Raw genomic sequence first — 21,149 nt, forward strand, 5'->3', positions numbered from 1 at the left:
GGACACGATGGGCTCTGAGCCCTCCTGGTGATTTCTTCTCAGCCGCCCCTTTTTATCCCACAACCTGCGCACGCTGGCATTTACCGCTCGGCTCCTGCAGCCCGGATGCTTAATGCGGAAGAGAATGTCCAGAATTAGCATTTCTAGCATGAAATATTGCCAAATGGCTTGTACTGCAGGAGTTATTCTGGTCAATCCCCCTTAGTAAATCAGCTCCTGAGCTTCTAACTGCAGCTTCTCTAACACGGTGCCGATTGTTTGCCATCACACACTCACTATTTGCAAGGCTGTAAAGCTCAATGATCATAAAATCCCAGGGCAAGAGCCGCGGCTGCTTCTGCGTCTGTCCAGCATATCGCACACAACCATTATATTATTAATAGTAATGATTCGTGCAAATATATTTGGAATTTGCAGTGAGCAAACTGCAGCTAGCCTCAGGAACAGAAGCCATCAGACAAAACTTATTCATGCTTGCCAAGGGAACGCTTAAAAATAAATCTGGCTGGAGATGAATAGATGTTTTGTTGTAAATCCACAGAGATTGCAGGGATCAGGACTCAGGTCAATGACTGGACCCAGAAGCACCCTCTTACCTGTCAGGAGGATTTCAGGAGCCTCATGGAGCAGTTTGATCTGCACACCTGGAGGGGGAAGGAGTCACATACTTACTCATGCCTGTAGTAACTCTCATTCTTCTTTTTCCTGATTAAACTTGTGTAAAGGTCAGCAAGAAAGCACAGGAATACCTGGGCACATCTTGATTTCTTGTTAGAACATAATTTCAAGATGTGCCGTCATAACCGAGCCACCAGAAATATCCAGTGCTGTTTTTTTTATTATCATTTGAAAGTACACAGTTTTCAGTTTCTGTTTCCTCTTCCCCTCCCTGGGGTGGGTTTTATCGGTGCTGTTTAAAAGTGGAGAAGAAGAATCATCTGAAGGAAACAAGTTTCAGGGAAGAGACTGAAATCCTTACTTGGGTAAAGAAAAAATAATTGTGGATTAGACTGTTTAAAGATAAATACTTGGAGTGGGCAGGAGGGAAGGGAAAGCAGGCGGCTGGGGGTGTCTGTCAGGCTCAGGGCTTCCTGGCTGAGTCAGGGACACACTGAGGTTTTGCTGCGTTGCTTCAACTTAAATGGTCTTAAATCGCATTATCGCCAGAGCTGCGTGTTTAATGTCAGAGTCCTGTGAGGGCACATTCCTGAATCTGAGCCCAAAAGATAAGAGACTAGTTTTAGAGAGTATCTATTTGCCATTTTAAATTTGCATGTTGGCATCTTCTTCAAATAAGATTATTTCGTGGACGTGGTCCGGCGTGTTAAAAGACACAGTGTCTTTGCTGTTTGCCTTCCAGCAACAGGCCAGCACTGCCAGAGATGAAAACTATGATTGTAGGGCAGCCTGTAGGAAAAGAGTTGATTGCAAAAGAGGAAAACAAAATACAAATATTTATAAGTCATAATTGCATCTTAGATTTGGGTCTGGATCCAGTAGAGGCTGAGTCACCCTCACCGGCTCACCCCGGGCTGGGGCCGGGTCCTGCACCCCCAGGACGCTCTCCCCTCCGGCACTGGCTCCTCACGTCTGCTCCGGACCGCGGGATCTCCTGGGATGGGGAGGGAGAGGGGACCGTCCCCACGTCCCTGTGCAGGCACTGGAGGAGAAGGTGTGTGGGACCCCAGGCATCGACATGCGCTAAAGTATGACCAAGTAATAACGTACGAGCGAGCAGAGCAGCCCCCTGGGGCTGCCCCACGCCGGTTAATTCCTTAATCCCATGTCAAACGTTAAATGGAGGAATCCCTCCCTACACATCCCCATGCCAGGTGGGTCGCGGAGGGGGTGGCTGTGAGTTAACACCCCCAAAAAACCTCGGTTCTAAACCAGGCTGTGGTTTGATGCTCCGACAAGGAGCAAGTGGGGCTGCTACCCCCACCACAGCCACCCCACGGGTGTGCGGGGAGCCCGGCCGCCCTGTCCCAGCGCTGGGAGCCAAGCGGCAGGAGGGAAAGCAGGAGGGAAAGCGTCAGCCCTGCCCCGCTGCAGGGACCTTATCAGTGGGTGGCTCCTCCCGGGGAAGGGCCCCTGCGATGTGCTGGCCAGGGCTGATGGATTGGTGTGTGCGTGACTCCTCGTTCCGGGTGACTCATGGATTCGTTGGCCCTCGCCAGTGTCATGGGAAATACTTTTTTAATAACTCAAAAGACCGAGGCGAGGGGGGCGGAGAGCTGGGAAACACAAAGGAAAACTCTCTGCCACATAGTTGTCTGAAACTTGTTAGCTTCTTAAGTTGTTCCTCAAGTGTCGGGTCTTGCTCAGATTAATGGGGTTTTCAGAAATCCCTGTTGAGTGGCCGTAAGGGTTGGTTGGAGGGGTGGGCAGGGGATGATGGAGGTGGCGCTGGCTGTGGAAATACAGCCCACGGGTCACCGGAACCAGCCAGCAGCCGAGCGCGCCTCATAAACCAGCTCAATGGGGTTTTAAGGAGCAGACTGCTTTGCCCCATTTCTTCCTAGAGGACACAGTGACAGGGAACACCTTGGTGGATCGCTGATGGGGAAGGTGGGAGGGCTGCCAGCGCCGCCGAGCTGGTCGGGCAGCCCCAACGGGCTCAGTGCAGGCGTCGGGGCGGCTGAGCCCTGAGCCTGTGTGTGCGCCCTGGCACTGCTCTGTGCGGGGCACAGCTGGGCAGTCCCCACCTCCCCAGCGCTGGAAGGAGAAAGTGCTGAGGAGCAACAGGAGGGACGGCTGGAACTGTCCCCGTGTGCCCACCTGCCCAAGCGGGACTCAGGGGGACCCTCACTTCAGCCAGCCCTATATGGGGTGACGCTGCCAGCCAGAGCACCCCCGGAACACACACAGCTCCGTTCTGCCCCATTTTGGAGGCTGACAGTGGCTACAGGGGCAGCTGGGGGTGTATTAACCCAAAGATGGGGCAGATGCCCAATGGGACGTGGCCACCACCACCTGCTAGTGCTGCCTGCAAAGGACTTCACAGCCACCTGGGGATCCCCAGGATGTGGTTTATCTTTCCCCACTTTTTTTCACTATACTTAAGTTTTGCCTCCTGACTTCAGAGATGGGGGAACAGGTATCGCAGCCCCCTGGGACGGCAAGGTGTCCATCCTGGGGATGGCGATGCACAGATTCAAGGGGAGAGCCTGACAAAATAGCATTTCGTGCTATTCACCACGTGTTAGAGCTGTTTAATAAAGCAACCCCCAAACCAGCCGGGTTTTAACCTCCTGAAAATCTGGTACCAGCTGCGGCTCCCAGGTAAACACAACAATGCAGCCCGCCGGGGCTCGGAGCGGGGGCGCGGGTGGGAGAACCCCACGGCCCCGGGGGTCGGGAGCCCGCCCAGCCCCTCACCCGCGGGGCCGCGCAGACACAGACGCTCACCGAGGAGCGAGGCCGCCGCTCCCACGCGTGTCCCCGACGCGACCGGGCGGTTCCCTCCGCCGGCGGCCGGGGTGCGCCGGCAGAGCCCGCGGCGGGGGCGGCCCCTCGCCCGCTGCGCGCCCCGCGGAGCCCGGCGGCCCGGAGCCTTCTCCCTTAAAAAAAAACACACCGAGGGGAGGGGCTGCTCTTTTTCCCCCATCCGCCGTTTCCGGTTTGCTGCCATATTCCTCTTTTTTTTTTCCCTCCCCGTGGGTTGCCCCCCCGCCCCGGAGAAGGGGTGAGCGGGGGCGGGCGAGCCAGCAGCGCGCCGGATCCGCGGCGCTGCGCGATGCTGCTGCCGGCGGCGCAGCCCTGAGCGCCCGGCTCGGCACGGCCCGGTGCGGACACCCAGCGCGGCGGCGGCGGGGGGCGGCGGCCGCGCCCCCGGCGCGGAGACAAAGCCGGGGCCGAGCGCTGGAGGCGAGCGGAGGGGTCGGCTGCGCTGCGCGCACAGGCGGGAGGTGAGCGGGCGGCGGCTGTGGGGCCGGCGGGGCATGGCCGGGGTCCGGCTGTGGGGCCGGCGGGGAATGCGTGGGGTCCGCCTGTGGGGCTCGGTGGGATGCGGACAGCCGGGTGGGCTGGTTGTGGGGTCGGCGGGGGATGCTGGCAGTTTGGCAGGGAGGCTGTGGGTCCGGCCGGGGATGCCCAGGCTCCGGTGGGGTAGCTGTGGATCCGGCAGCGGAGGATGCCCGCAGTCCCGTGAGCTTGCTATGGGTCCCGACAGGATAGGATTCTTGCGGTTTGGCTACTGGTTTCCGTGGGGTGGCTATGGGTCCAGCAGCGGATGCACATGGTCTGGCGGGTCAGTTGTGGGTCTGGCTGAGGATGCCACTGCTCTAGCGAGGCAGCTCTGAGCCCAGCCGGGGATGCTGAGCGTCCAGCGGGGCGGCCATGGGGTCTGTCGGGGCGGCACCGCCTGCCTGCAACTCCCCTTTGTTGTGTTCAGGGGCTGCGGGGGACCCCCGGGAGCGAAGGGTGGGGAGAGCCGGGCTGTATGTAGGCCAGGACATGAAATATTCATCGCCCCCCTGCTTTTATGTCTCTTGATCCGCTTCGCTTGTCATGTTTGCTCACCGGTAATTCTGGGACTGGTGTCCAGCCCTGATGGGCCCGAAGAGCTGCGTCCAGCAGGCTCCTCGCTGGGGCTCCCCGCTCTGCTGGGGGACTGCAGAGTCCCAGGTTGCTCAGTTAAAGGTTTTACCCAGCTGGGAAGTTCCCCTTTTGCAGCCTGGGCAATCCAGTCCCCATGTGTGGCTGTGAGTGGTGACACTGATGTGTCCCCACCATCCCCATCACAGTCCTTGGTACCACAGAAGAGCATTGTGTGTTTTGCCCTGAGCCACACGGGAGCTGGGGTGGGTTTTTATTCCTGCTCACTGCCCGGGGGGCTGTGCTGCATCCCAGTGCCGTTTGGGATGGGCAGGGGGACAGCCTGCAGGGATGGGCCCCACTGCACAGGGCTGTGTGTGCTGGGGACGGGGTCTGGATGGGGGGGTGACTCACTGCGCTGACCCTGGCGCGCCCCTGTCTGGTGCTGAGCATCGAGCATCGTCTCAAGGTGCTGCGCAGCCTCCTGCGGGACCTGCTGGAAGTGAGTGGGGATCTGTCGCATCTCCACGCGTTTTGCTGGCCCCATGCAGCCCTTCCCTGCCCCAGCCGCCGCTGCTGCGGTGTGTCAGGGCTTCAGCCTCCCAGATTTGGGGCCAGGAGGTGGCTGCAGTCCCAGTCCTGTCCTGGTCCCAGTGCTGTTGAGCAGCAGTGGGTCAGTAAAGGTCGTAGGTGACAGGGAGTGCTTCCCTGCCTGTGCTGCTGGCTCATTGTCCTCCTGGCTCCCCAGGAGTGATGCAAAGGAAGGAGCAGGGCAGCCGGGGGAGCCCCCCAAGACAGGACCCACCGCCCCATGGCGTTAGGAGCCGGGGGCAGTGGAGGGTGCTGGGGGTTCCTGGGGCAAGCTCCTGCCTGGGGCTGGTGCTGCCCACGCCGTGGGGGCAGGAACGGGACAGCACATACCCAGCAGTGCCGTATGCAAACTGAGCTGCGGGAAGGTGGCAACAAAAGACTTGGTTTTCCTTCCTCCAGCTCACCGGCTGGTGCTCCCCAGAGGAGGAGGTGTACGGCAGCGAGGAGCTGGGGGGCTTCGTCGCTCTCCTCTCAGCTGAGACACCCACTGCCAGCACTGACCGGGGTGCGGGTGGGAGAACCGAGTCATGACAAACCCTCCCAACTATTAATAGTGAGAAGCCATTCATCCCTGCCAGGCTTGGAGACCCCACTTGGCACCCAGCAGCTCAACACTTGCCCAGGCCCCTGTGCAGCATGTGTTGGTCAAACAAGGGTGGGGGCTGGCAGAACTCTTGGGGACGGGGACATGCAGGGGGACATCAGCAATCTTGCACTTTAAAGCAATATCCTTTTTTGTTATTTCCCCTGTGGGGCTGCTCCCAACACCTTTGCAGCCAAAGAGGCTGATCTGGCCTGCCCAGTGCTAAGCCAGCTGTTCTGCACCATTCTGTGCTGGCTCAGGATCCGGCCCGTGGCAAAACCTTGTCCATTCGGTGTCTCTGAGATGAGGCTCCTGTGCTGGCTCCCCAGGAGCCCGTCTCTGTAATCATTAGCCAGGTGATGCTCCTTTGTCAGAGAAGGGCACCTTTGCCTGAAAGATCGAGGGTCAGTTCCCAGTTCCAAGCTTTGACCTGGGAGCGCAGGGCAGAGGCTTCTCCAGACACCTTGCCTTGGTGGCTCTGCCTGATGATTTTTTTGGAGACAGGGTTATTTATGGGCTGGTGCAGCAGCAGCTAAGGGAAGTCCAATGTCCCCTGTCTCGATCGTTAGTGGCCTTGCAGTGCTCCCTGTGTGATGGAGATGGCCTAACGATAGCTCTGCCCTTTAATGACTTTGTGCCAGAGTGATGGAAAATCATGGAGGTACTGAGGGGAGGCAGAAAGGGACATCTAAACCCCTAGATGGGGAGTGGGGGGACAAGACGAGGAAAAGAGCTGCAGTTTGTGGTGACTGACCTCCTCTGCTGCGGAGGCAAGAGGCTCCTTCGCTGCCTTGGTGTCACGGAGGGGACAGCAGTGGTCCTGAGGCAGAGGTGGCCTTTAGCAGCATGTGCAGCCCCCAGGAAGCAGCATCATTTTGCCAGGCTCACCAAGGTGAGGAGGGGATGGACCGAGTGGCTCCCGTGTCTCCAAAATCCCGTCTGCCTCTCCCTGCCGCTGGTGCCAGGGTCATCACAGAGCGAAAACTGTTATCTAATGAGACCTGAAGGACATGGCCTGTATGGTCTCGTTTTAATGACCAGCAGACACCTTTAACGTTGAAAGAGAAAAGGTAGGAGTGAGCGAACAGCCTGTGCCTCCTCCCAGTGTGTCTTAAGGCGGGGAGGGGAACCCCAAGCATCACTTGGGCACAGCGCTGTGCTCCTGACATCACTGGGGGAAATTTGAAAGCCTATCTGAAGCGCTATTGTTTCCTGTGCTGTCTATTTTGCAGCTCGGTTTCCAACTTGTTCCTTTATCTCTTGGAACAATTTCCCATCTGAGCTCACTTCCACAGCCCTTCGCATCTCTCCCCGGAGCCCGCCTGGAGACACGTCCAGCCACATCCCATGAGAGGTCCCTTTAATCTGATGCCCCAAGAGCAGCTCAAACCTCTGGATGGAAATAACCATCCTCGCGCGGCTGTTCCTGGGATGGGAGTGTGCATTGTCGCTGTTTCCAGTCCAAACTCCTTCTCTTTTTGACCGCCTGTAGCTGCGGGTGGTGCGGACTGACTCTCCCAGGGTTCGCCTTTTGCTGAAGTTTCCACCCATCAGCAAAAAAACGTGCAGTGTGTCACAGGGCTGTTTTAAAGTGGGCCTCAGGAAAATAGTAATGCCTCTGGTCCTTCATATTCTAAATTCATACTGAGCCATGAGATAGTCCAGTATATCATCTGCTTAAGACAGAAAAATATAATTAATTGACTGAGCGTGGCTGCGTTGGCGTGGGCTGCGGTCGGTGCTCGGGTGCACCCAGGGCCCCAACTTGGCCCCGTGTTGGCACCAGCAACCTCGGCGCGAGGCTGCGGCGGGACCGGTGCTGCTTTGCACATGCCTGCGCACATGCATGCTTTGAAAATAAAGCCCTGAAACAGATTTCAGGAACAAATGTGGTTTGAACCTGGGCCAGGAACCAGGACCTGCAAATCTGCGTCTTGCACTGACTTCCCTTCGGGCTACGGATCTCCTGGCTGTGGAGTGGGAGGTGTTTGGGGGGGCTGTGGGCTGGCAGGATGGCCGGGGGGCATGGGTTGATGGGCAAAGGGGGGCTGGTTGCAGATTCTATATGATTCGTTAAAGAAATCTGCCTGAGCTCCTTGGCTCCCGGTGGTCTCAGTGGAGATGCACCATCTGAAGTACCTGGAGGCTGGTGTGCAGCATCGCTGGGCTCATCTAGAGGAATTTGGGGAACAGAACTGTGCGGGTGTTTAAGGCAAAAATATAAGAAATGGGACATATGTGTAGCAAGCCTGCCTTCGCCTCTCAGCCGGGGAACCAGCGCAGGTTTGGGTGGCACCTCTGGGTCTCCGTGCCAAGAGGGCACCAGGATGCCTTTGGGATCTGCAGCAAAGGGCTAGCAGGCTTTGCAGGGTCAGTGCCTCTGCCCACACATGACACGGGGACACCTGCTCTTCCTTCCCCACACTGCAAGTCTTGGGACCAGCCCCGAGTGTCCCAGCCCCAGGTTTCCCAGCCCTGTCCTGCATTTGACCTGTTGTGGTCTGGCTCCTGTGCCCGTGTGGTTTCGGCTGGCCCCATGCCTGCTGTGTTGGGGCTGGATGGATGGGGGAGATCCTGACTGCATGCTGCAAAAATAGCTCCAATGCATCATGGCTGCTCCCATCCTTCCTGACTGTGTCTGGCAATCTCAGCCACCAAAAAGCCTGGATGATGAGGGCAAACACTTCCTGATGCATTGTTGCCTCCACCATAGGTGAGGCTGACAAGTCCAGCCTGTCCCAAGCCACATGCCCCTTTTCCACACAGTGTCTCCCTTCCCACACCATACCCTTGTTTGGGGGCAGCATGTCAGGGTTAGGTCGGTGCTAAATTGATCTTGGAAGCATCTCACTTTGGGTCACCCTTCAGGAGGAATTTGGGGTTGAAGGTGCAGCCCTGTGTCTAGGTTTTACTACCCCACCTTCCTTCCCTACCTGGTAAGAAGCCTTGTGTGCCCCAGTTTCCCCTGGGAGAACCTGGGAAGCTGCCATCAGAAGTTGGTGAGGCTTTACACCACGTGTGTGCCTCAGTTTCCCCCCTTCCCACCCTTTCTTCACCAACTGCTCAACACTATGCACGCACCGTGGGCAAAGCTCTTCTTTAGGCAGGGCAAATACAATCCGATTTCCATGAACTGCCACCACCTTCCTCACCCACTCACCCGCAGCCTCTCAGATGGTGTTTTCAAGGTTTCCCTCCCCAGACCATGGCCTGACTGGGCACCAACTTCCCTGGTTGAAACCAGCCCTTGTGGCTTGATGGTTTTGTGGTGCCGCTGGGCTGCAGCTGATGTGACAGCAGCAGCGGGGTTGGGTAGTGCCATCCTGGGCTCTGGGTGCTCCCAGAGCGGAAACGTGCTGGGTCCCTTCTGCAAAAAAAACCCACAGCACAAAAATGCTGTCAGAATCGCTCCCAGCATGGCTGGGGAGGGCTGGGGAAGCCTTGGCATGGCTGAGAGGAAGCCGCCGGTGAGCACCCTGCTGTGCCGGGCAGGGAGGGTGTTCTGGGACAAGGAAGGGTGTGTATGGAGCTGCAAAAGTCACTGTGACCAGGATGAGTTTCATGCTCCAGCATCACAGGTGGTTGAGTTTGTAAATATGCGAGGTAAAAAGCTCAGGGTGCTGGGGCTGGGCAAGGAGAGCAGCACATGCGGCTGGGAGCTGCCTGCCCCCCCGTCTGCCTGCACGCGTGTGCAGCCGCGTGTGGGTGTGCATGCATGTGTGTGTACGTACACTGGTCTGAGCCCTTCTCCGTGCTTTGGGGATGGGGATAGCTGTGGGTGGGCTGGGTCGGCTGTGCTGAAGCTGCCATGAGCCACAGGTGATGCAAAGCAAAGGAGGTGCCCTTTATCTCTTTGTCCCTTCATCCCAGCCCCACGGGCTCTGCTGAGGGTGGGGAGGGGGCAGCTCCACGCAGGATGGTTATTTTGGGTATGAAGAGCAGCACAGGTGAGGGCTGGAGAGGTGCCATGGGAAGGTGCGAGGTCCACGTGCAGCTCGTCCCACGCTGCTGGTGCATGTCAGTGGCTCAGGACTGGTCCCATCCATCTCGCCCATCTGCAGTGAGCGGTGCAGGGCTGGAGGTGTGTGGAGCCTGGCTCTCCCCTCTGGGAGCGGCGGGGATAAAAGACACCAGCTCAGCGTTTTTCTTTGTTTTTCATCTGCTCGGGCCCTTTATAGCGAGCACCGTCTGGGGCTGCACCTCCTGGCCAGCTCCTCTCATGGCAGCTCCGGTGGAGCCGCTGAGCATCCCCCTCGCCCCAGGAGCGGCTGGGGAATCCAACACAGCTTTTTTGGGTATGGAAATGCTGTCTACGGCTGGCTGATCTTCTCCGTTTGCCCTTCACGACCCTCTCTGGTTGCTTCCTCTGGCGCATCCTGAGCGCGTTGCTTTGTTTTGGTGGTGCAGATGGGAGTGGCTGTGGGGACCAGCATCTCTGCGGGCTCTGCCGCCGGCAAAGTCCGGGCTCCCCGGGCATGTCACAGCGTGGGATCTGACAGTGCTGAGACCAGACCCACGGTCCTGGGCTGTGCCCAGTGCTGTGGGAGCTGCTCCCGGTCCCATCAGTGCCCGCGGAGGTGAATGCGGCAGTGGAACATGCGTTGCTGGAGGCTGATGCTGATCATCCAGCCCTGACCCACAGCCACTCGCTGCCCCCCATAGCATGTGCGTGTTTGGGCTGGTGGCGCCATGGTTTCCTGGAGCACATGGCTTGTGTTGGGCAGATGCCACGAAGTCCCAAAGTAACCCAGGAAAATAAGCCGATAATCAGCATAAATTTGCTGCATGGGGTCCTGCTTATTCGTTTGAAACTGTTCAGGGATCTGCGAAGTGGGAAGTATTGGAAATTGGTGATGGAAGACCCTTGGCCTCTGCTTGGCTTCTCCTTCATACCGTCCTGTTGCAGTGAACCCCGGCATGTGTCCTGCCAAGTCCTCATGGCCCCCAGCCCTGTGGGGTTTGTGTTGAGGGTGCAAATACCCTCCCTGCCTTTACCCATTTTACCAGCAAGCGTTTCAGGTCCTGTTCTGCGTTAGGAGAGTTGCTGGCAGGTTTCCTGCCATGGGGGTCCTGCGGGACCCCTTTGCAGGGCTGATGGGGCTGCAGCTCCAGCCCCGGGGGGCCGGTGGAGCCCCAGGGAGCTCCTCTCCTTGCTGGACTGGAAGGGCTGCTTTCTCTGAAAGTGGAAATGTTTTAGCAGTGACGCCAGCGTGACCAGGGGTGGTTGTAACTTGCTCAACTCCGGAGCTTTTCTGTCTCCTGTGTGTTCCTTGTCCCCTTCATCCCCCTGCCCTGGAGGTTTGCCACCTGCCTGCATTGCCGTCCTCGCCCAGGGGTGAAATTGCTGGGGTGCTCTCAGGTGCTGTGGGGTGCAGCAGCCCTCACGCGTGAGTGGCAGCACCGTTTTGGCCGGATCTGAGCCACCTATGAGTCACATCAGCCTCTCACCACCACCTGTCCCGTCCCCAGGAGTCGTGCATGGGCGGGCTGGGTGCTGTGCCACGGCCGTCCCCGGAGAGCACCGTGACAGATGTCCCTGTCTAGAAAGCAGAAGCAAACTCCATTCCCTGCAGCCAGAGCCTGGCTGTGCTGGGAGAGGTGCTGCAGAAAGGGGAACAGAAACCCTCCCTCCTCCTACAGTGGCCAGCTTGTGTCACTACGTCTCTGTCACCCCCTCCAGTACAGCCGGAGGAGGATGGGAACAGTGTTGATGTGATGGGAAACTGGAGAATTAGGTGGCAGGCAGTGGGAGCTCATGGATGCCGCGTGCGTGGGGGCTAGTATAAAAAGGCACATTTTGAGGGGCACTGAAGCCTCAGTGCTGAGCTAGAAGCCCGTTTTGGGGAAGCATCACCCTGTGGCTCCAGGCAGTCCTGGTGGCCAGGGGCTCCAGCTCCTAGTGCTGGCCCAGCTTGACATCGCTGCTTCCCTGCCCAACATCAGTGCTTCCCGGCCCTGCGGGCACTCTCACTCTTGGAAACATTTATGTTTTTTTCTCCTTCTGGACTTGGCAGGAAGAGAGCATTGCCCTCATCACCTTTCTGGGAGAAACCGGTTTCAGGTTAACGTAGGCCAAAGGCTTTGTGTGCCTTTGGAAAGCGTTTGCTGGAGCTGGTTGGGCAATTCCTGGCTTTGGCTGGTGTCCTGGTGGGGATGCTGGAAGCACAGGCTGAGTCAGACTGGGAGGCATTGGTAGGCATCCCTGCTCCCACCCGAAGCAGCACCGGCGAGTTCAGGCTGCACAGAACTGGCCGGCTTCGAGCATCTGCTGCGGGAGATCCCACCACTTCTCCAGCCCCCATTCCTGTGCTGGACCACTGTCATGGTGAAAAAGCTTATTTTTCCATCTGTAGTTGCCAGGTGCCCTTGCAGAGCAGAAAGGGAGGGCGGATGCATGCTGGCTGGGAGGTGAGGTGCTCCCCTCTCCCTGTGACTCCCCTTTCCTCTGTGTGTGCAAGCAGCAGACTGGGACTGGGGTTGCTGGATCCGTGTGCTTGTTCTCTGCCTGTCCCAAAGCGCTCATGCGTGGGTAACAGGGGACAGCGGGGCATCCAGGAGGCTTCCATTGACCTTCATTTCCTCACTGCCCCCAAACTCTTCCTAGCAGTGCCCTGAACCCAGGGAGGTCTCCTTTGGACCAGGGCATGGGGCTGGTGGAGCTGTAGGAGCCCTGATTTTCGGGGTGGCTTTGTTGCTGCTCAGGAATGATGGGGCACTGCTGGTAGCCCGTGCTCTGTCGGTGCAGCAGCTGTTCCCCTACAGCCCTTGGCATGGTGTGTCAGGAGCTCCCACAAGCTTTGCCCAGTGACATGCTGGTCAGGAAAGGCGGCTGCCAGCTCCCTCCAGAGCCCTCCGCACCGCTCAGTGATGTCCATTAAAAACCCACTGCAGCTTTGGGTGTGCGAAGCTCCCAGGGAGCTGGTACACAGGGCCGTGGGCAAGCATCACAGTGGGTCAGTTCCCAGGTTTGCTCTGGTGTTGTGGTGGGGATGTGACACAGTGTGGCCATGGCCACCTTCCCTTCTTACATCCCTCGGGGGAGAAAAAGACTTAAAACCGAGTGCGTGGCAGCTCAGCACCAGCAAACACAACTCGCTGCACGTACCGCTCACTCCAGGCAGCTGGTTGCGATATTTGGGGAGATAAGGCTTGCAAGTTTTTCTTGCCAGCCTTAAGCGAGATGGTGCTGGTGGGGCACCCACTGTCGGGCTTCCCCTGCCCTCCCCAGCTTTGGGGTGCTGTGGGGGGCAGTGGGGGAACCACAGCTGTGTGCAGCTGCTGGTTTTGGCAGAGCCGCTGCCCATCATCCCAGCGAGCCAAAAACTGCCTGTTGAGGGGCTGGTGTCACAATGGTGGGGAGAGCTTGAGCTCCCTGCCTGGCTCCCTGAGCGTGTGCTTGGTGCTTCCCCGTTTCTTGGCCAGATAAACATCCAGAACTTGCTTTTGAGCTTGACAGGGGTTTGTTTTGGTCTTTTAAACTCCGTGTTTTGACACATCTTTTTGGAGACATTGTGCATCACTCTTGGCTGTGACTCTCTCCCATGCTTAGCGGCGGGGTGAATTTGGATGTTTGATTTAATTATCCTTTCCCTTTTCGTGACCCACTGGCCTCTGCTAGCTTGGGCTGTGGAGCTTTAATTAAGATGGTTTTAAATTTAATGGGAGTTGACAGGGTCGGATGGGAGGGGCTGGGACTTACATATGTGGGGAGTGTGTAGCTGGGCCCCCACACATCATCCGTGCTGCCCTCCCCTCTCCACTAGTGATTCCTTCCATCTGGGAGAGTTTTCCATCAGCTGGAGGCAGCCAGGGGAGGGCTGGGGTGCCTTAATTCAGGTGCCTTCAACATGCAGTCACTGAGTGAAGTGGGGGTCCTTGTTGGGCATTTGAGGCACCCACCCATTGAAGTGGCTTCCCTGGTCCCCATGATGGAGCTGAGAGATCAAGTGAGCATCTCCGCATCTCTCCGTGTTTTAGGAATCAGTGCAGCAGGGCTGGTCCCAGCCTGGCGGAGACATGCCTCGGTGTTCCCACTCTTGTACTGAGCAGAGCCCAATGGCACGGGACAGGGGACAGGAATCGCTTTTTCTGCGGGGGACATGTTGAGCTGTGGTGTTTGGATGTCAGGAGGGGACAGTGGGCTGAGTGGGGCAGCGAGACTTTCCCCAAAGCACCGGGGACTGCGCTGCCATTTGCTGCCCCCCACCCACGGTGTTTGCAACAGGAAAAAGGAAAAACCTCAATAGCATCTCCTGGGACCAAGGGGGAAGCTGCTGTGCGAGTGTGTCCGGGGCCGTGTTCCCTACCAAAATGCGGGGAGGGAGCAGGGGGTGATGCAGGGAGGAGGACGGTGAGATGCCCTTTGGCTCTTGCGTGGCTCAAGCCTGGGATCTCTGTTTTTAGTGACACACCTCGTAGGTGGCTTCTGTTTGTCCTGTTCCACCCTGGCCGTCCCTGCTCCCCAGCCCCCGTCATGCTGGCAGAGGGCTGGTTGCGTGCAGAGGATGGAGCAGGTTGGGGTGGGTTTGGGATCCCTGGTGCCTGCTCCTGCGGGCTGCGCGGCTGCTCTGTCTCGCCCGCCGTCCTGCACGCTTCATTTTTCAGTCTGGTGTGAGACAGGTGCCGTTATTCATCTCGCCGGGGCTTTGCCAGCCAGGGATGCGGCTCGGCTCCCTCCGGCAGCGGGTGGGTGCTGGTGCCCCAGCTCCTCGGCAGCCCCAAGGACGGAGCCTGTTTTGTCGGAGACGTCCCCATCCCCAAGGCTTGATGTCTGGTGTTGGGCCCCAGCCTGTCGCGGCATTTCCCAAGGTTTCTGCCTCTGCCTGGCAGAAGCAGCCATACCGCTGTGTTTTGTCTGCTCCCAATCAGTGTCTTTTGTTAGTGTCTTTGAAAAGAAGATAAGATCGCTTCCCCCTCGCCGCCAGCCCCGCTATCAGCCTGGCCGTGCCACGGCCATTGTATCCTTGAGCGATCCCAATGCAGCAGAAAACAGCCAGAGCGGGACTTGCTGGAGAGCAGCGATTGCCTTCACTATTGCCTTTGTGAGAGCATCTCTGCCGTGGGGAGGTAGGGCAGAGGATGGAGCCTTTTCCTGCATCCCAACTTGCCAGTTAATTTTGGGGTGAGGGGAGAATCCCTGGGGTCACGGGTGCCGGAGGAGCGGGATGCTGGGGAGGTCAGGTGGCGTTTCCAGCGCCAGCAGGGGAGGATGGGGCCGCCACTGTCTCGTGTGCCGTGATCTGATGCGAGCTGAGTTGTGCAGCTGAGTGTGCTTCATTTTTAATTGCTTTTGGAGAGGGCAGGCTGGGGGTGGCCTCTTGCTGCGGCTCTCTCCTCGCTGCGGCCCCTGCCCCGGGCAGGGTGCGTGTCTGGGCGCAGCCCTGGCACCCTCCCCTGTGGCTGCAGCTCAGCCCAGCTGCTGCCTGGGGGCGTTTGGGGGGGCTCGGGGTGGCAGGAAGACCCTGAATGCAGAACCCAGCAGCACATGGGGATGGCAGTACTGTGGGGAGCAGCCAGAGCAGCCACTTCCAGCCACCAAACACCCAAATCTGGGTACACAAGGAGTGAGAGTGCATCCATCCGCCGGGCAGCCGAGCAGGGACCTGTCCCTTCCCCTTTGGAGGACGTTGCACCTCGCCACCCTGGCACATGGCTGACACCAGGCTGAGGGGTATTTGGGTTTCTCTGGTGGCATTTTTGGTCCTGTTTTGTCTAAACATGCCCATGGGTTCGCAGCATGTGTCCGGGAACCCTGGTGACACAGTGTGCCTGGGCAGTGAGGACACAAGGGACCACGTGCGTACGCGTCGCAGCCTTATTTGTATGTGCTGCAGCCTGGAGTTGAGACTGCAGCTTCCCCCACCTTCCATTCTGCTGTGCAATTATTGCCAGTGAATATTAGTCAAGTACAAATTACAAACCATTCAGAGTCTTAAAGAGCTGTCAATCAGCTGCTGCTTATTATCCTAATCAAATGCACTCAAAATAGTGGCAGAACTTACTAGCAGGGAGAAAAGGAGGCCACCAAAATAAACCTGTGATATGCCACGTCCTCTGTGTGCCATCCACCGCCCCAGGCGCCCACCCAGCGAGAGGGACCCGGGTCGGCTACCCGTCATCGCGCTGACCCCGCGGAGGTTTGCTCAGTGATTTCCAACCATCACGCTGCAGCATTTGCAACATAACCAGCCTGGTGTGTGTGTGCCGTGGGGCTGCGTGCCGTGATCCAGGGAACACACAGGCTGAACAGGTCAGGTCGGGGTGGCTGGGGAGGGGAGGCTGCAATGGCAGCCAGCGATGCTGGGGGAGCAGCAGCTTGTTCTCCTTTGCTGCCGTCTCTGTACAAGCCCCCTCCTCGCCGTGGCTGAAGGCTCTTGTGTAAAGGCAGGAGGCTGTGGCTGGTCTCACTTCCAGGCTTGCTCCCAGCAGGGTTAGATGGCAGCCCTGCAAAAACTTGCCTGTGGCCAATCCCTGTTCCCCCTGGGTGAGATGTGAACCCTGGGCTCCAGCCGGGACTGGAGCCCCTTGGGATGCTTCTCAGGGCTGGGATGCTCGGGGTGCTGCGGGGGCTGAATCCCCTCTGTGCCAGGCAAGCCAGAGCTCCCCAGGAGCAGCTAAAACTTCAGCCCAGCACAGGGTGAGCAGGGCTGGCTGGAGAGAGGTTTGTCTTTTGGCATGAGAGGTGGGAGAAGGGGCAGCTCCTGCAGGATTTGGGGGCTGGAAGGGGGTGGCAGAGCCAGGCAACGTGGCTGCCCTGGCTCTGCGGGGCCCTGCCCTGCCCTGAGCCACTGCTGCTGACAGGTGTCCCCCCATCACACACACTTGCAGCAGGAAACTGTCTGTTTTCAAAAATTTGGCCAAAATGTGCTTTTCTGGCTGAGTCAGGGCTTGAGCAGCTCCCGGACCTTGTGCATGGTTCATGCCGTAGCATCTGTCTGTGCTGCTGGGGGTGGAGAAGGCGACTCATCCCTGGGAAAAAGGTCCCCAGTTGGTGACCGACCCTCCCTGCCACCAGTCTCAGCTGTCTGGAGGCAGAACGGCGGGACTGGGAACACTGGTATGTCCAGAGAAACTGGCTTCACTTCTCCCCCAAAAAGCCCCTCAGCGGGCCAGCGGTGCCTGCGCTCCCCTCTCGCCCCGGGACATCGCTTGGGGCAACTCCAGCCGCCTCCTCTCCCATCCTCCGGTGGGTTTGATGAAGTGGAGCAGAGAATTGTCCCCTCTTCACACATGAGAGATCAGAGCAGGCGGGTGTGAGCTGCTGGTGGGATGGCGAGGAGGAGGAGGAGGAAGGCAGCAGCAGCTCTGGGCACTAGACAGTGGTGTAGGGGGGAAAGGGTGGTGGGGTGCGGGGACTGCCGGGTGCTGACGTCCCCTCTGTCTCGCAGGCTGCGGCAGGAGCTGAGCTGACTTCACCGGTGTCCCCTCCCCACCCCACGGCGAGGCTGTAGCTGGAAAGCGCTGGTAAGGGATCTCTGATGTTCTGGGGAGGGGGGACCAGGCTGCTTGCTGAATGAGCCCACTCAGGAGAAGGGAAACTCTCCTGACTCCCTGGTGGACTCAGGTGTGGGGTACTGGGTGCTCTGCAACACTTGGATTTGGCCCTTGAGCATCCATGGGTGGGTAGGGAGCTGGGTGCAAGAGCAAAAGGCAGAGCCCCCGCTTTGTCCTTCCCACCCCCTGTTGCTCCCCATGGGGACAGAGCTGAGGTCTCACAACTCAGCACCACAGTGATTTGCAATTTGCTATCAGCACTGACCCCCCCACCAGAGCGGAAACCAGGGGAGTTCCTGCAGGCTGCGACGTGCCCGGGGTGCTAATCCCCGCCGCAGGAAAGCTGCCTCCGTCCGTCCGCCGCCTCGCAGCAGTTGGAGGTGAATGCCGGGAGTGCTGGCCACGCTCCAGCCCACCATGCCAGCCTGGGGAGGGGAAGCCCTGCCGAAAGCTGAGGCACCGGCCGGGACAGGGAGCGATGCTGAGCCACCCCATCCCAGCACAGCAAAAAGCACAGGAGCACAGAAATATCCTGCCAGGCATCGGCTGGGCTGCCCTGGCTGGATGCCGGGGCTTGGAGTGTGGCTGCAGCCTGTTACATGTAGAAATCCTGTGCGTTAGACATAAGTACAGCGTAGCTGCTGGCAGCAGGGAAATTTGTCTCACGGCTCCCAGTGATGCTGCTGGGATGTGCTGGGAGCTGCCACAGCCAGGTGGTGGATTCACCCACCTCCTTCCTTCTCTGCCCCTCAGTTCCGAGGGGGTTTCGTCACTAGCTCTGCCGCAGGGGGGTCTCTCCTGGTGCGCGGCCCCTCTTCCCTGGGGACCTGAGTGCACAGCACATTCCTGCTGTCATTAATAACTCCTCTGCTGGGCTCTTGCACAACCCCCTGCTCCTCCAGGGAATTTGCACCCTTTCCTCGCTGTCTGCCCAGGCAGAGATGTGGTAATGGTCACATTGGCTGTTACCTGGGACTTGGAGTGGGGATGGTGCGAGGCTGCCAGTGCCTCTGGGCACATTTTGGGGTTGCCAACTTAAGTCTTGCACAAGCCAAATTGAAACTGGTACATGCAGGTGTTTAGGTGCAAAGCTGTTTGCAACAGGAGAGCACAGAGCAGGGCTTGCTGCTCTGCAGCCCCTTCCCCAGAGGACCATGGGCTTGTGCCTCCTCCTCCTTCACTCCCATCTTTGGCTGCCGCAGCCAGAGCCCTAAGTGACCCAGGGACTAGTGCAGACCCAAGCAAAGCCCTTGCTGAGGAGGGTTAGTACCCAAGCATGAGCTTGTGATGCATTTTGGAGAGCTCTCCCTTCCCACAAACATGACACAGGGAGTGATGAACTCGTGGTCTCTGGCTGGGACATACCTGGGGGATGCATGTCCTGTGCCTGTGGGCTAAGGGGTTTGAAGGTGAGGACATCCCACTGCTTTGGGGCCATTGTGGAAGTGCCCAGGGGGATCCCGTGTCCCCTTTCTGGCCCTGCTCCTGGCTAATCTCCAGGCATTTTGCCTGGTTTACACTCTGATTTTTCTCAGTGCACTGATAGATCAGTTGCTGACCCAGGCTGGCAGCCCCACAGGGTGTGCTCAGGGGACACTTGTGTCCCCAAAATGATGCTAAATCAACACCCCCCCCCCAGCCGGGTGTTTTCCTGCCTGGGGAAGTGCTGCTTCCAGGGGAAACTCTGAGCGGCCGCCCCTTGCTCACGGCCGCGTGGGCAGTCACAAGCTGTGTGGTCACAGCCCCCCCGTGTCCCCGCTTTCCTGCCCGTGCTGCCGCTGCCACCCGGGAGCACCAGCGGTGCCAGAACCCCGGCAGAGGTGAGCAGGGGGCTGGCCGGGGGACAGGGAGGTTTGCTTTCCTTAGCAGGGGGGGCTTTTTCTTGTCATTTCTAAGGTCCTGCTTCCTGTCCTTTCCTTCCCACAGTTCTGCTTTAGCTTTTTCTGCAGCAGGGTTTTAAAAGCACATTTATTTACAGGACAGATCCCTTCCCCTCCACCGTGGGCTCTGCCTCTGGATTGTTGTCAGTGACAGTTTGCAAGTGCACGGATTATATTTGACCTTCCTTTGCTCCGGGGCCCCTGAAGCCCGGCACAGATATGCGTGGGACGAGTCCCATGGCAAATAGAGGCTTTGGTCCCTCCTCGTCACCAGCACATGTAGGAGGCAGGACGGCTCCACTCCCCGCTGGAGTGGTTGCCGTAGCCGTACCCAGCCCCAAAAAATTGGTTTATTCCGATTCCCAAACACTGGCAGGGTCTGATCCTGCTGGCACACTTGCAGCTGAAGCAAACCTGCCAGGAAGTGAGGCAGGGGATGCTGTTCTGCAATTTGAGAGCTGGAAAACGGTAGATGGAAGTTTGGTCTTTTGGAAAATAAGCCGTGATCATCAAGCAAAGCCCTTGCTATGGGGAGGGGAGCAGATCTTTGCCAGGCACCCCTGAATGTCCCTGCGGCAGAAGAAGGGGGCTCTGCCCCTCAGGTGCTGGGGCTGTGCAAGCTGCTGGAGCTGCCCCATGACTCTTGTCCTGCTCATGGGGGCTGGATTAGAAAAGTGATTTATTGGGTGAGGCTGAGCCCTCAGCAAAGCCTCGTGGGTGGCTGCATCCAGGTCCCCCTCTGGTCCACACCGCACAGGCAGCGACTGCCTCCCCTGCTCCTTCCCTGCTTGATTTTATTAGAGATATTCTCCTCCCCACTTGTCTCCACCGCCCTTTTCCCTCCTGCCACGCGTGATCTAGCCTAAATATTTCCTTCCATAGCTTCAGGACACTGCTGGATATCCTGCCATCTTCGGAGACTGCGAATAATTCCCTCCCTTCATTTATATCATTACCTTGAAGGTATTTATAGAGCATGATCTTGAGTGGAAAGGAAGGCACGACTATATATATAAAGCTGAGATCCCTTGGTCTTTAGCTGCTAACTGCCTGGAACAGCTCTTGATGTAAACTTTTATCCCATTTGTTGCACACTTTGGACTTCACAGGAACATCCTCAGCATTTTAATCCCCATCCTGAGGAAGGAGAGTGATGCAGCTATGGGTTCTCCAAATCTCTGATGTTGAAGTAATCCCAACTCATGGATATTTGTCTGGGTTTTGTCTTCTCCTGTCCGTGCCCTGGTAGAAATCCTCATGTAAGAGGAAAAGTGGCTGTATGGGGTGCTGAGCTACATGCGACGGCAGGTGCCTGGCCCTGGGTCAGCCACCCAGGCACTTGGCATCCTCACTCCCAGGCTGATCCTGCATCCCCCCGCTCCCAAAACCTGCCCTAGCAGCTGCGCTCCCGGCGTTCCGCTGGCTGCTGCAGCGAGGTGGGATGCGGCTCGGTGTTAATGAGGGACAATGCTGTCCCAGGGCAAGGGCAGGATGGCCAGACTTTGCAGCAGCTGATGCTTGAACAGACTCCAGAGGTTGTTTTGTTTCCTGGTGGGCAGGCGTCTGTTGCACAAGCCCTGGGCAGCATAATAATAATAGCAATAATAACAAATGAACACAGAATCATAGAATCCTTTTAGTTGAAAGAGACCCTCAAGATCATCAAGTCCAACTGTTAACCCAAAAGTGGCACTAAACCATGTCCCTAAGAACCTCATCTATGCATCTTTGAAACTCCTCCAGGGTTGGTGACTCCACTGCTTCCCTGGGCAGCCTGTTCCAATGCTTGACAGCCTTTTCCATGAAGAAATTTTTCCTAATATCCAATGTAAACCTCCCCTGGTGCAACTTGAGGCTGTTTCCTCTTGTCCTATCACTCGTTCCTTAGGAGAAGAGACCAGCCTCCCCCTGGCTCCAACCTTCTTTCAGGTAGTTCAGAGATCAGAAGGTCTCCCCTCAGCTCCTGTTCTCCAGGCTGAACCACCCAGGTCCCTCAGATGCTCCCATCACACTTGTGCTCCAGACCCTTCACCAGCCCCGTTGACCTCTGAACTCTCTCCAGTACC

General features: G+C 58.0%; 1 protein-coding gene across 6 annotated transcripts in view; it reads left to right on the plus strand.

The window, feature by feature from the left end:
- The first annotated feature begins 3,678 nt into the window (after nt 1–3,678).
- The window catches only part of SRC (SRC proto-oncogene, non-receptor tyrosine kinase), a 29,463-nt gene continuing 11,992 nt past the window's right edge, over nt 3,679–21,149 (plus strand). For 4 of the 6 annotated variants that reach the window (XM_065031917.1, XM_065031916.1, XM_065031919.1 and 1 more), the window contains exons 1-2: nt 3,679–3,908; nt 17,098–17,173. The gene's annotated coding sequence lies outside the window, so the exon portion shown is untranslated. Of the gene's footprint in view, nt 3,909–14,674; nt 14,777–17,097; nt 17,174–21,149 lie in introns of those variants that run through there. The other 2 variants (XM_065031920.1, XM_065031918.1) reach the window with 2 other exon arrangements.

Source organism: Columba livia, chromosome 16 (genome assembly GCF_036013475.1).
Source record: "Columba livia isolate bColLiv1 breed racing homer chromosome 16, bColLiv1.pat.W.v2, whole genome shotgun sequence".
Taxonomy (NCBI): Eukaryota; Metazoa; Chordata; class Aves; order Columbiformes; family Columbidae; genus Columba; species Columba livia.